The sequence below is a fragment of the Rattus rattus genome, chromosome 7 (assembly GCF_011064425.1).
Source record: "Rattus rattus isolate New Zealand chromosome 7, Rrattus_CSIRO_v1, whole genome shotgun sequence".
In the NCBI taxonomy this organism is placed as follows: Eukaryota; Metazoa; Chordata; class Mammalia; order Rodentia; family Muridae; genus Rattus; species Rattus rattus.
Window position 1 is genome coordinate 46,801,138 of NC_046160.1, and position 11,450 is coordinate 46,812,587.

General features: G+C 43.5%; 1 non-coding gene across 1 annotated transcript; it reads right to left on the reverse strand.

The window, feature by feature from the left end:
* Positions 1-11,040: 11,040 nt before the first annotated feature.
* Positions 11,041-11,170, reverse strand: LOC116906451. Its single transcript, XR_004388708.1, has one exon. It is a non-coding gene; the product is annotated as a small nucleolar RNA SNORA17 (small nucleolar RNA).
* Positions 11,171-11,450: the final 280 nt, after the last annotated feature.

Genomic DNA, 11,450 nt, shown 5'->3' on the forward strand with positions numbered 1-11,450 from the left:
ACATAGCCAAAATGGCTGTTACATATAAAAGAAAATCTGCAAGAGGGAACAAAGTTCGCCTCCTGCATTGGGGGAGGTCTAGGGAAGGGGGAGGGGTGAAGTGCTGGGAGGAACCATGGGAACTGACAGAGACTTGTCCCATATTTCTTTGGATGGTACAATACCAGAAGATGGAAAGATCTAGGCTCATGGATTGGTAGGACTCACGCTGTGAAAATGCATCCTACCAAAGTGACTGATAGAAAGAGAGCACTCTTTCTCAAAATTCTTTTAAGTCTTTTGTTTTTTAAATCCTGTGATCAAGATTGTGCAACTGTACTACATTTTCTTTATCCATTCTTCAGCAGAGGGGCATGTGGGTTGTTTCCAGTTTCTGGCCATTAGGAATAAAGCTGCTGTGAACACAGTTGAATAAGTGGAGGATCTTGTGGGTATATGCCCACAAGTAGTAGAACTGGGTCTTGTGGGAGAACTATCCCCAACTTTCTGAGACACCACCAAATTGACCTCCAAAATGGTTATACAACTTTGTACTCTCACAGGTAATGGAGGAGTGTTCCCCTTGATCCACATCCTGTCAGCATCTTGTCCATTCTGCAGGTGTAAGAGACTCTCAGAGTCTACCTGCCTGTCTCTGTACAAACACCATACAGTTTTTATGACTATTACTCTATAATACATCTTGAGGTTGGGGATGGTGATTCCCCCAGTCCTTTTATTGTTGAGAATAGTTTTTGCTATCCTGGGTTTTTGGTTATTCCAAATGACTTTGCAAATTGCTCTTTATGAATTGAGTTGGAATTTTGATGGGGATTGCATTGAATCTGTAGATTACTTTTGGGAAGATGGTCATTTTTACTAAATTACTTTATTAATTTTGCTAATCCATGAGCATGGGAGATCTCTCCATCTTCTGAGATCTTCTTTGATTTCTTTCTTCGGAGACTTGAAGTTCTTGTCATAGAGATCTTTCACTTGCTTGGTTAGAGTGACAACATATTTACTAGCCATTAGAGATTGTCAAGAATTCTCTGTCGAGATCTGTATGCCATTTAAAAAATATTATTTATTTACATTCCCACTCTTGCCCACTCCCAGTTCCTCCTCCTACAGTTCCTCACTTCATTTCTTCTCCTCCTTGCTTCTGAGAGGGTGCTCCCCACATCAGGCGTCTCCCTTCCCTGGGGCCTCAAATCTCTCCAGAATCTTAGGGGCATCTTCTCCCACTGAGGCCAAACCAGGCAGTCCTCTGCTGTATATGTGCTGGGGGCCTTGGACCAGCCAGTGTATGCTGCCTGGTTGGTGGCTCAGTGTCTGGGAGCTCCCTGGGGTTCGGGTTAGTTGAGACTGCTGGTCTTCCTATAGGTTCACCCTCTCCTCAGCTTCTTCAATCCTTCCCCTAAACAACCATAGGAGTCTCAGACTTCAGTCCAATGGTTGGGTGTAAGTATCTATCTCAGTCAGCTGCTGGTAGGGTCTCCCAGGGGGCAGCCATGCTAGGCTCCTGTCTGTAAGTACATCACAGTGTCAGTAATAGTGTCAGGCCTTTGTACCCCCAGCATGAGATGGATCCTACATTCGGCCAGTCATTAGACTGCCTTTCATTCAGTCCATTTTTTAAAAATTATTTTATTTATTCACATTCCTGCTGTTGCCCTACTCCCTACTGGTCCCTGTCTCACAGTTCCTCACCCCATTTCTCCCCCCTCTTGCCTCTGAGAGGGTGCTCCCCTCCCCCCACCAGACCTCCCCCTTCCCTGGGGCCTCAAGTCTCTTGAGGATTACTTTCTTCTCCATTTTTGTCCCTGCAGTTCTTTTAGGCCGGAACAAAGTACCCCATTTATAATTGAGTTATTTGGTTTGCTGTTAAGGAATTTACTCCTGTGCCAATGTGTTTAAAGCTACTTCCCACTTTCTTTTCTACGAGGTTTAGTGTATCTGGTTTTATGTTGAGGTTTTTTATCCACTTGGACTTGAGTTTTGTACAGGGTGATTGATATGGATCTATTTGCATTCTTTTTCATGCACATCCAGTTAGTCCACCACCATTTATGTAAGATGTCCCCCCTCCCCATTGTACATTTTGGCTTCTTTGTCCAAAATCAAGTGTCCATGTGGGTTTACTTCTGGGACTTCAATTTAATTCCATTAATTAATCTGTCTGATTTTATGCTAATACCATGAAGTTTTTCATGACTAATGTTCTATGCTACAGCTTAAAATCAGGGATAGTAACACCTCCAGAAGTTCTTTTACTGTGCAGGATTATTTTGGATATTCTGTTTTTCCTTTTTTTTTCCTTTTTTTTTTAAATCTTTATTAACTTGAGTATTTCTTATTTACATTTCGATTGTTATTCCCCTTCCCGGTTTCCGGGCCAACATTCCCCCTAGCCTCTCCCCCTCCCTATAGGTATAGGTGTTCCCCTCCCCATCCTCCCCCATTGCCGCCTCCCCCAACAATCACGTTCACTGGGGTTCAGTCTTAGCAGGACCCAGGGCTTCCCCTTCCACTGGTGATCTTACTAGGATATTCATTGCTACCTATGAGGTCAGAGTCCAGGGTCAGTCCATGTGTAGTCTTTGGGTAGTGGCTTAGTCCCTGGAAGCTCTGGTTGCTTGGCATTGTTGTTCATATGGGGTCTTGAGCCCCTTCTGTTTTTTCTTGATTGTTTTGTTTTGTTTTGCTTTTTGTTCTTCTTTTTGAAGCTGAGTATTGTTCTTTCAAGGTCTGTGAAGAATTGTGTTGGAAGTTTGATGGAAATTGTATTGAATCTGCCAAGTGCTTTTGGTAAGATGGTCACTTTTACTGTGTTAATCCTACTTAATCCATGTGTGTGGGAGATTTTTCCATTTTCTGATATCTTATTCAATTTCTTTCTTCAAAGACTTCAAGTTCTTGCCATAATGGTCTTTCACTTGCTTGGTTAGTTACACCAAGATATTTTATATTATTTGTTGCGGGGAATTTGCAAGTTACACCAAGATATTTTGTATTATTTGTTGTGAGGGATTTGCTGGAGGACGAAGTGGGACAGAGAACAAAGTGCTATAGGCTTCTTCGACTTCTCCAAGAATCCTGATCTGCCGTACATGGTATACAATCTGAGATGGCTCCTGGCAACACAAAAGACCCAAGGCCAGGTCAGTGGCTGCTTCTCCTGTCTTCTGGAAATCTCCCTGGGTGATTGGCCCCGCTCTTACAGGCTCATAGGAAGATGAGTCAGATTCAAGTAAACAAAGCATGTTGTGCCCCCATTTGCCCTTGAATACATAACCATACCCTAATTCACTGAAAAACTATATATAAGCTTATGTGTTAAACAATAAAGTTAGATATGCACCCTAATCCTGATCTCCATATTCCAAACCTGGGAATCTTTATACATTCTGCCTCTACTTTCCTCCCCATATCCTGGTTCCTGTTCCCACAATTTGTGGCTACTGGGAAGGGTGTAATTTCCTTTATTTTTTTTCCTCAGCCTAGTTATCGTTTGTATAAAGGAGGACTACTAATTTTTTTAAGTTAATTTTGTAACCAGCTACTTTGCTGAAGGTGTTTATCAGCAATATAGGAACTATAGGAGTTCTTCTCTGTTAGAGATTTTGGGGTTGCTTATTGTTATGGTTTGCATATGCTTGGCCCAGGGAGTGGCACTATTAGAAGGTGTGGCCTTGTTGGAGGAAGTGTGTCACTGTGGAGTGGGCTTGGAGACCCTCCTCCTAGCTGCCTGAGGATGTCAGTCTGTTCCTGGCTTCCTTCGGGTGAAGATGTAGAACTCAGCTCCTCCCACACCATGCTTACCTTGATGCTGCCATGCTCCCTCCTTGATGATAATGGACTGAACCTCTGAACCTGTAAGCCAGCCCCAATTAAATGTTGTCCTTTATAAAACTTGCATTGGTCATGGTGTCTGTTCACAGCAATAAAACCCTAAGGCACTTATATATACTATCATATCATATCATATCATATCATTATCATATCGAGACTAGCAGTACTTTGACTCTTCCTTTCCAGTCTGTATCCCCTTGATCTCCTCTAGTTGTCTTATTGTTCTAGCTAAAACTTCAAGTACTATATTAAATTGACACAGAGAGAATGGACATCCCAGTCTTGTTCCTAATTTTAATGGAATTCCTTTAAGTTTTTCTCCATTTAATTTGGTTTTGCTGATCAGCTTACTTTATGTTGTCTTTATTGTGTTTATGTCCTGTATTCCTGATCTCTCTAAAACTTTTATCTTGAAGGGATGTTGGATTTTGTCAGAAGCTTTTCAGCATCTAATGAGAAGATCATGTGTGTTTTTTTTTTAGATTGTTTATATGGTTGATTACATTAATAGATTTTCATATGTTGAACCATCCCTCCATCTCTCATATGACCCCTACTTGATCATAGTGGATGATGTTTTTGATGTATTTTTTTGCAGGTATTTTTGTTGAGTATTTTTGCATCAATGTTCATAAGGGAAATTGGTCTGAAATCCTCTCTTTTGTTGAGTCTGTGTGGTTTAGGTATCATTCTATGTAGCCTCATAGAATGGATTTGGCAATGTTCCTTCTGTTTTTCTTTTGTGGAATAATTTGAGAAGTATTGGTATTAGCTCTTCTTGGAAGGTCTGGTAGTATTCTGCATTAAAACTATCTGATCCTGGCTTTTTTTTTTTTGTTTTTGGTTGGGAGAGTTTTAATAACCACTTCTATTTCTTTGGGGTTATAGGACTATTTAGATAGTTTACTTGATCTTGGTTTAACTTTGGTAAGTGGTATCTATCAAGAAAATTGTCTACTTCATTGAGATTTTTTTAATTTTGTGTAGTACAGGTTTTTGAAGTAAGACCTAGTGATTTTTTGAATTTCCTCAGTTTCTGTTGTTTTGTTTCTCTTTTCATTTCTGACTTTATTAATTAGGATATTGTCTCTCTGCCTTTTAGTTAGTTTGGCTCAGAGTTTGTCTATGTTGTTCGTTTTCTCAAAGAACCAACTCTTGGTTTCATTGATTTTTCTGTATTGTTCTCTTTGGTTTTAATTGGTTGATTTCAACCCTAAGTTTCATTATTTTTTGCCCTCTACTCCCTTTGGGTATGTTTGTTTCTTTTTGTTTTAGAGCTTTCAGGTGTGCTGTTAAGTTCCTTGAATGAGATCCCACTAATTTCTTTATGAGAGCCCTCAGTGATAAGAACTTTCCTCTCAACAGTGCTTTCATTGGGTCCCATATGTTTGGGTATGTTGTGCATTCATTTTCATTGAATTCTAGGACGGCTTTAATATTTTTTATTTTTATTTATGTCGTGGGATGAACCAGCCACTTTCTGATTGGATTTAAGGCCATCTCCACAAGATTAAACTCATACCTAGCAGTGTTATTGGGACCAAGAACCTGCAGCTACAAAGGTCATCAGCAGACTTCGGAGCTTATGACTATTATTCTGTTAAACGGACGTAGTATGAAGTTGACGTCTAAAAGTTTAGCATTATAAATAAGTACACCTCTCATCCCTCACCAGAGAAGCTTTGTGCAACAGACGCTGATTGACAGAGAGACTCACAAATGGTTGAGATGCAGAGGATGAGAAACTATATCTCGGTCAGATTTCATATTCCTCCTCGTCAACCTCAGGCATCACTGAGGAAGGGCAGGTGGAAAGACTGTAAGCCTCCACTGGAGGAGTGGATGATACAAAGGGAAAACATGCTTTCTAGACACAACATGGAAGCTACACATAGGAACTCAGTGTAGTTTTGACAGTATGCACAAGACCTATGCAAGAAATCGAACAAATTCCCAGCAAGTAGTGGGATGTTGTACACGAATCCCTATGATCTGCTGGGAATTGATTGCTTCCTGGAAGGAGAGACTCAGTTTTCTTTGAGGGTGTGGTCTCTTGTAGGTCTACCATGCTCCAGTAAATGCACACATACCTAGTTCATATGGTCAGCACAAACTGAACTTGATGGAGTTTGTTGTTTTTGCTTATTCTTTAGAAGTTTGATAGGGGAGGGGAGGGGCTAGAGGGTGGGAAATTTTATCAAAACATGGTGTACAAAAGTCTCAAATAGCTATTTTTTTTTTTTTAAGTAGAAAAGAAAGGGTTATGAAGGCCAGAGCCCAGAGACGCTGTGGCTGTGGTCATACACATGAGTTGTGTCTTCATTAGCTCTGCATTCGCCCCCAAGTGGCTGCCTTTATTACTTTTCTCTTTCACAGATAACAAGCTGAAACAAATCTTCAAAAGTAAACATAAAGCTGAAAAACATTTTATAAACCATAAAGTCAGAACAAAATTGCAAATATAACAAGTTTTGAGCCTGATACTGATTTCTTTGGGAATTTCATGTGAAGTTCAACTCCTACCCACTTTAGTATATCATTGGGTTTCTTTATTCAAAGCAAGGGTACGGAGATGTTTGGTCTACACTGGTTCCCAACCTTCTGCCTCTGCATCAGTAATTGATTTCACAAAACTGCTGTTTTGTACTTTCAAATTAATATCTGGTCCAGTGGATCATCTTAACTCAGCTACTGCTCTCAGGCCATTAGAATGCTACCCCTGTTCTTACCTGTATTTATTGAGCAAGTGTCTCTGAATATACTTATTTGAAAACTTAGAAAGTCAAAAAATGTAATAAGGTATTAAATCAGAGTAAAAACAGAAGCAGAATGAATTAAAACATTTGCTACAGAGATTTTAATAGCAAACAAGCTTTAGCTTGTATAGTTGTGATTAGTTTCACATCGGTTGAACATATTTAGAAAATGCTTAGTACTTACATAGCTGTAATTTTGCTACCGTTATGAATTGTAATGTAAATATCTGATATGCAGGATATCTGATATCTGACTCTCAAAGGGGTCTCAACCCACAGGTTGAGAACTGCTGGGCTAGAAGATTGAATGTACTAAGTCGGAATGTATTAATGGATGGCAAAGGTTTATGATAGAAGCAAGAAAATTAAAGATAAATCAACAGGTCTAATACAGGAAAGAAATTCTTTAAATTCTACATCTTACTGAATGCTGTTATAGCACAATGTCCTTTCTGTAGGGAAGATCACTAGTCAAAGCTCTTCCAGTAATTAAAAAAAAAAACCCACCATACTGTTTGTAAGTGAATTTATGCTTGCATTCAAGGAAACTTTAAAGAATACTAATTGGATTTGGAAGTATACATAAGGGTTTCAGTGTTGTGTTTTAAAATATTCATACCCAATTTGACTGCTTCTAAAATTTGCTTAACTACACTGGTTTGGCCTCAATGGTAGAGCTACATTTACTTGCTGTCTTGGTTTGGGTTTCATTTCTGTGACGAGACGCCATGACAAAGGCAACTCTTAGAAAGGCAAACATTTATTGGGGTTGGCTTACAGTTTCAGAGGCTCAGTCCAGTATCATCATGGTGGGAATCATGACACCGTGCAGGCTGCCTTGGTGCTGGAGGAGGCAAGAGTTCAAAATCTTGATCCAAAGGCAGTCAGAAGGAGACTGTCCTCTGCAGGCGTCCGGGAGGAGAGTCTCTTCTACACTGGGTGGAGCTCGAGCCTAGGAAACCTCAAAGCCCGCCCACATAGTGACACACTTCCTTCAACAAGTCCACACCTCCCATAATTGCTGTTGCCCGTGAACCAAGTACATTCATCTCCGCACACTTGCCTATCTAGGGTATTTTTCTTTCCCTGTACATTGAGAAGTTATTGCTGGGAGCCAGGTGATGTCACTTACATGATGAAAATGTCACTTTCAGAAAGTTACAAAATCCTGCAAGTCCTGGGTAAGGTTGACTGTGATAGGAAACGCATGCCTGCATGGAATCTTATTTCTCTTAATTTTGTGTCTATTAAGAACTGTAAAATTAAGACATTTTATAGATGTCCTAATGAGAAATTAAACTTTCAGGTCAAAGACAAAGAACTTTCAGCACTCCCTGATCATCTTTCAGCATGACCTGCACTCTTGTACGATTTCCCCTCACCTCTGAATTCTACAGCAGCAATGTAGAGAGCCCAGGTCTATACTGTGCATGAGGGTATGCTTGTGTCACAGCTGAGAAACCTGTGCTTCAAGAACTTTGTGTCAGCTTTCTGTCACTCTCAAAAATACACGAGGAAAATCAACTTAAAAAACAGGAAAAGTTGATTTTTGACCCAGTTTTGGATTTTTTAGCCAAGGTTATTTGTCCCACTAGTTTTAGACTTATCACAAGGTAGTGCTTAAAGGAGGATACTCATGGTAACTGGGAAGTGAGAGCGAGGGCTGGATTCCCAATGTCCTGTCCTCTCAAGGGCTCACCCACAATGACCTTATTTTCTCTCATTAGATACCACTTAAAAACAACAACAACAACAAAACAACAACAACAGCAGCAGCAACAACAACAACAACAACTTTTCATTGGTTCTCTGTGAATCCCACAGCATGCACCCCAGTTCCACTCATTCCCCTTCCCCTCATAACCACTGTCCACCCTCGAAAACTCGCACCACCTCTGGCCTCTATCACTCAATACTGGAACCTCACTGTGACTCCTCTTGGACATCTTGCTGCTGCCCTGTTTTATGGAGATCTTGCAGCTCTGGATCTGCAGGGATCTCCCCCCCTCACCTCCCCACCTCTCCACAACAACCAGCAGTTCACGGTGGGGCAGATGTTGGGCTGGGCCAATTCAAAGCTCCAGATCTGGGTCTGACAGGCATCTGAGCTGGTTAGTCAGTCAGCTTGCCTGTTCTCATTCTTGAGACTCATGCCCGGCAAGCCCTTCAACCAGGCCCAGCTCTACCATGCTTCATAGGTGAAGTGCAGTGTCCATTGTCCCATGTGTTGTAACTGATGAGGGATGGGGCTTGTTCTCCCAACTCTCATGACCCCAGGGTCATCTCTCCTGCCTGCCATAGATGGTGAGGGATGAAGGAGGGGAGGAGGGCACATCTCTCCTGTCTGAGCCACTGGCCAGCAGACAAAAGGCAGGGCCAGCTCTCCTGCACCCACAACCTTGGGGCAGGCTTATCCATGCCCCTCTATCAGGGTCAACTCTAGTGTGCTGCCCAGGAGAGTTGTCGGGCCTGGTCTCTTGAGTGCCATAGTAGGCAAGGGGGGGGGGAGAAGGGGAGGGGCGAAGGGCGAGGGGCCAGGGGAGCTCTCCTGCTTTTATGATCCCATCAGGTTCAGCTCTTCCTCCAGCTACTGGTGATAAGGCAAGAGGGTGCAGAGGGGATCTCTCCCTTGTTGACATCACAGCACAGCAAACAAAACAGTTCTCCCACACTCACACCCTCAGGCTGGCTCGCCCACAACTCCCACGCCAGGGCTACTGTGCTTCCCAGTTGATGTACAGGGCCTGCTCCCCCAAGTGCTACAGCAGGTGAGGGGCAGAGACAGCTCTTCTGCTTTGATGACCTCAGGCCATCTCTCTTGCCTGCCATAGGTGACAAGGTTGGGGGTGGTGGCAGCATATCTCTGTTGTGGATTTCTTCTAATGCTGTTTGTGTTAATTCGGCTCCCCAGATCACACGGGAATCTACAAGTCCAGATGCAGAGAACCCCTGCCTCCAGTTGGCTCTAATTGGTAAATAAAGTTAACGGCCAATGGCTGGGCTGGGAGACAAAGGCAGGACTTTAGATTTCCCAGGCAAGGAACCAAAGCAAGAAGGAGACTTTAGAATCTCCATGACGGGGCGGGGGCGGGGGCTGGCGCGGGTAGCAGAAAGAGCAAGGAGAGAAAGCATACAAAATGTAAGAATCGAGGAAGAGTGGCCCCAGGGCCCACTTCCCTGACTGGGTCTGGGGTAGCAGAGATGAAACATAGATTTTAGTAAATAACAATTCAGAAATATCGGAGGAGAGGTGTTTGCAAAGTTTGGAAGTGCCCAGCCATTGGGCTGATTAAGGCATATTAAAATAGAAGGGCTCTCTCTCTCTCTCTCTCTCTCTCTCTCTCTCTCTCTCTCTCTCTCTCCATTCTCTCTCTCTCTCTCTCTCTCTCTCTCTCTCTCTCTCTCTTCTCTTCTTTGTTTTTTTTTTTTTCGGATCCAGGATCCAGGGTATTTTGGTGGGTGGTAAAAAGCATGAGCTCACCAGCAGGGGAGTTTAGATCTGATTAACTATCTACCTCTATACCTCTCCCTCCCCAATGTTATCACATGGCAGAGGAGTGGTGGGACCAGCTCTCCCAGGATCACACCCTCAGGGCTAGCTCTTTCGCATTCCCACCTTCGAGGTCAGTTCCACTGTATCTGCTCAGGTGAGGTACAGGGCCTACTCTCCCAAGTGCTGCAGCCAACACTCTTGCTCTCATGATCTCGGGGCCAGGTCTCCCGCCTGCCATAGCTAGTGAGGGGAGAGGGGTGAGGGGCATCTCTTCCTCATTTGAACCCTCACCACGCAGTGTGGGGCCAGCTCATCCACATCTCCTACGTTGTACAGGCCTTCTCTCCCGAGCACTGCAGCTGCTTAGGGTGTGATCAGCTCTCCTATTCTTATACTCCTAGGGCCAGGTGAGGGGTGGGGCCAGTTCTGCACAGCCCTCCAATATCAAGGTGTTCCTGGGAAGGTAGCCCAGACCAGGGACCTGGCCTTTGGTGGTAACGATCACAGACCCAGATAATGTTCTGCAGACAGGCAGGACCCCACCTACCATGGTCCCAGGTGGCATCACGGGCTACTCACGTCAGGTTGTTCCTCACTACCCTCCAGTCTCCAGTTCTGCCTCTCTTCATTGTGCCCACATCCTTCTGTTTCTCTTTCTATGTCTCTTCCATTTCTCTACCACTTACTCCTCAGTGGTGTCTAGGGTCTCTTGAATGTCTGGGATCATCTTAGGAGTGGTCTCAGAAGTGCTATGTCCAGCTTGTGCATTATGGTGCCAGGCAGGGGTCATTGTGGGCATGGTCTGCCCCTGTCCCCTGGGCCTGTGTAGCACTGGACTGGTGATCATCTCTGCCAGCTCCCTGTCAGGACCCCATGGCAAGGAGTCTTATGCCTCACCCAGGTCTCCCTACCCCTTGGTATCCAACTGAAGATCATCTCAGGCTCCCCTTTTCAGGGAGTGTTGGGCTACTAATCACTGCTAATCACAGGTCAGAACACTGAGTGTAGAAATGGCCTCTCTCCTCTCTGCCACCTACTGAGGCATGTGTGACACAGCAGCCACACTTCTAATGCTTCTAGGGGCAGATACTACCTTGGACTGGTGGCCAGGCCTTCCTTGGTGTTCTCAAATTTTAGGAAACAAACCTCCTGAGGGCTGTGCTGTGCAAATGTCGAATTTTCTTTTCTAAAGCTCATGTTTATTCCTCAGCCCCTACCCCAGTAGACTGAAGCCCTGAAAGGTGACTGAATTATGACACAATCAATGGCTCATATATTAATAGGTTCACAATATAATACTAGGAAATGGAGTCTAGGTGGAAGAATTGTGTTATGCAGTATGCCTTGGAATAATCAATCTTGTTCCG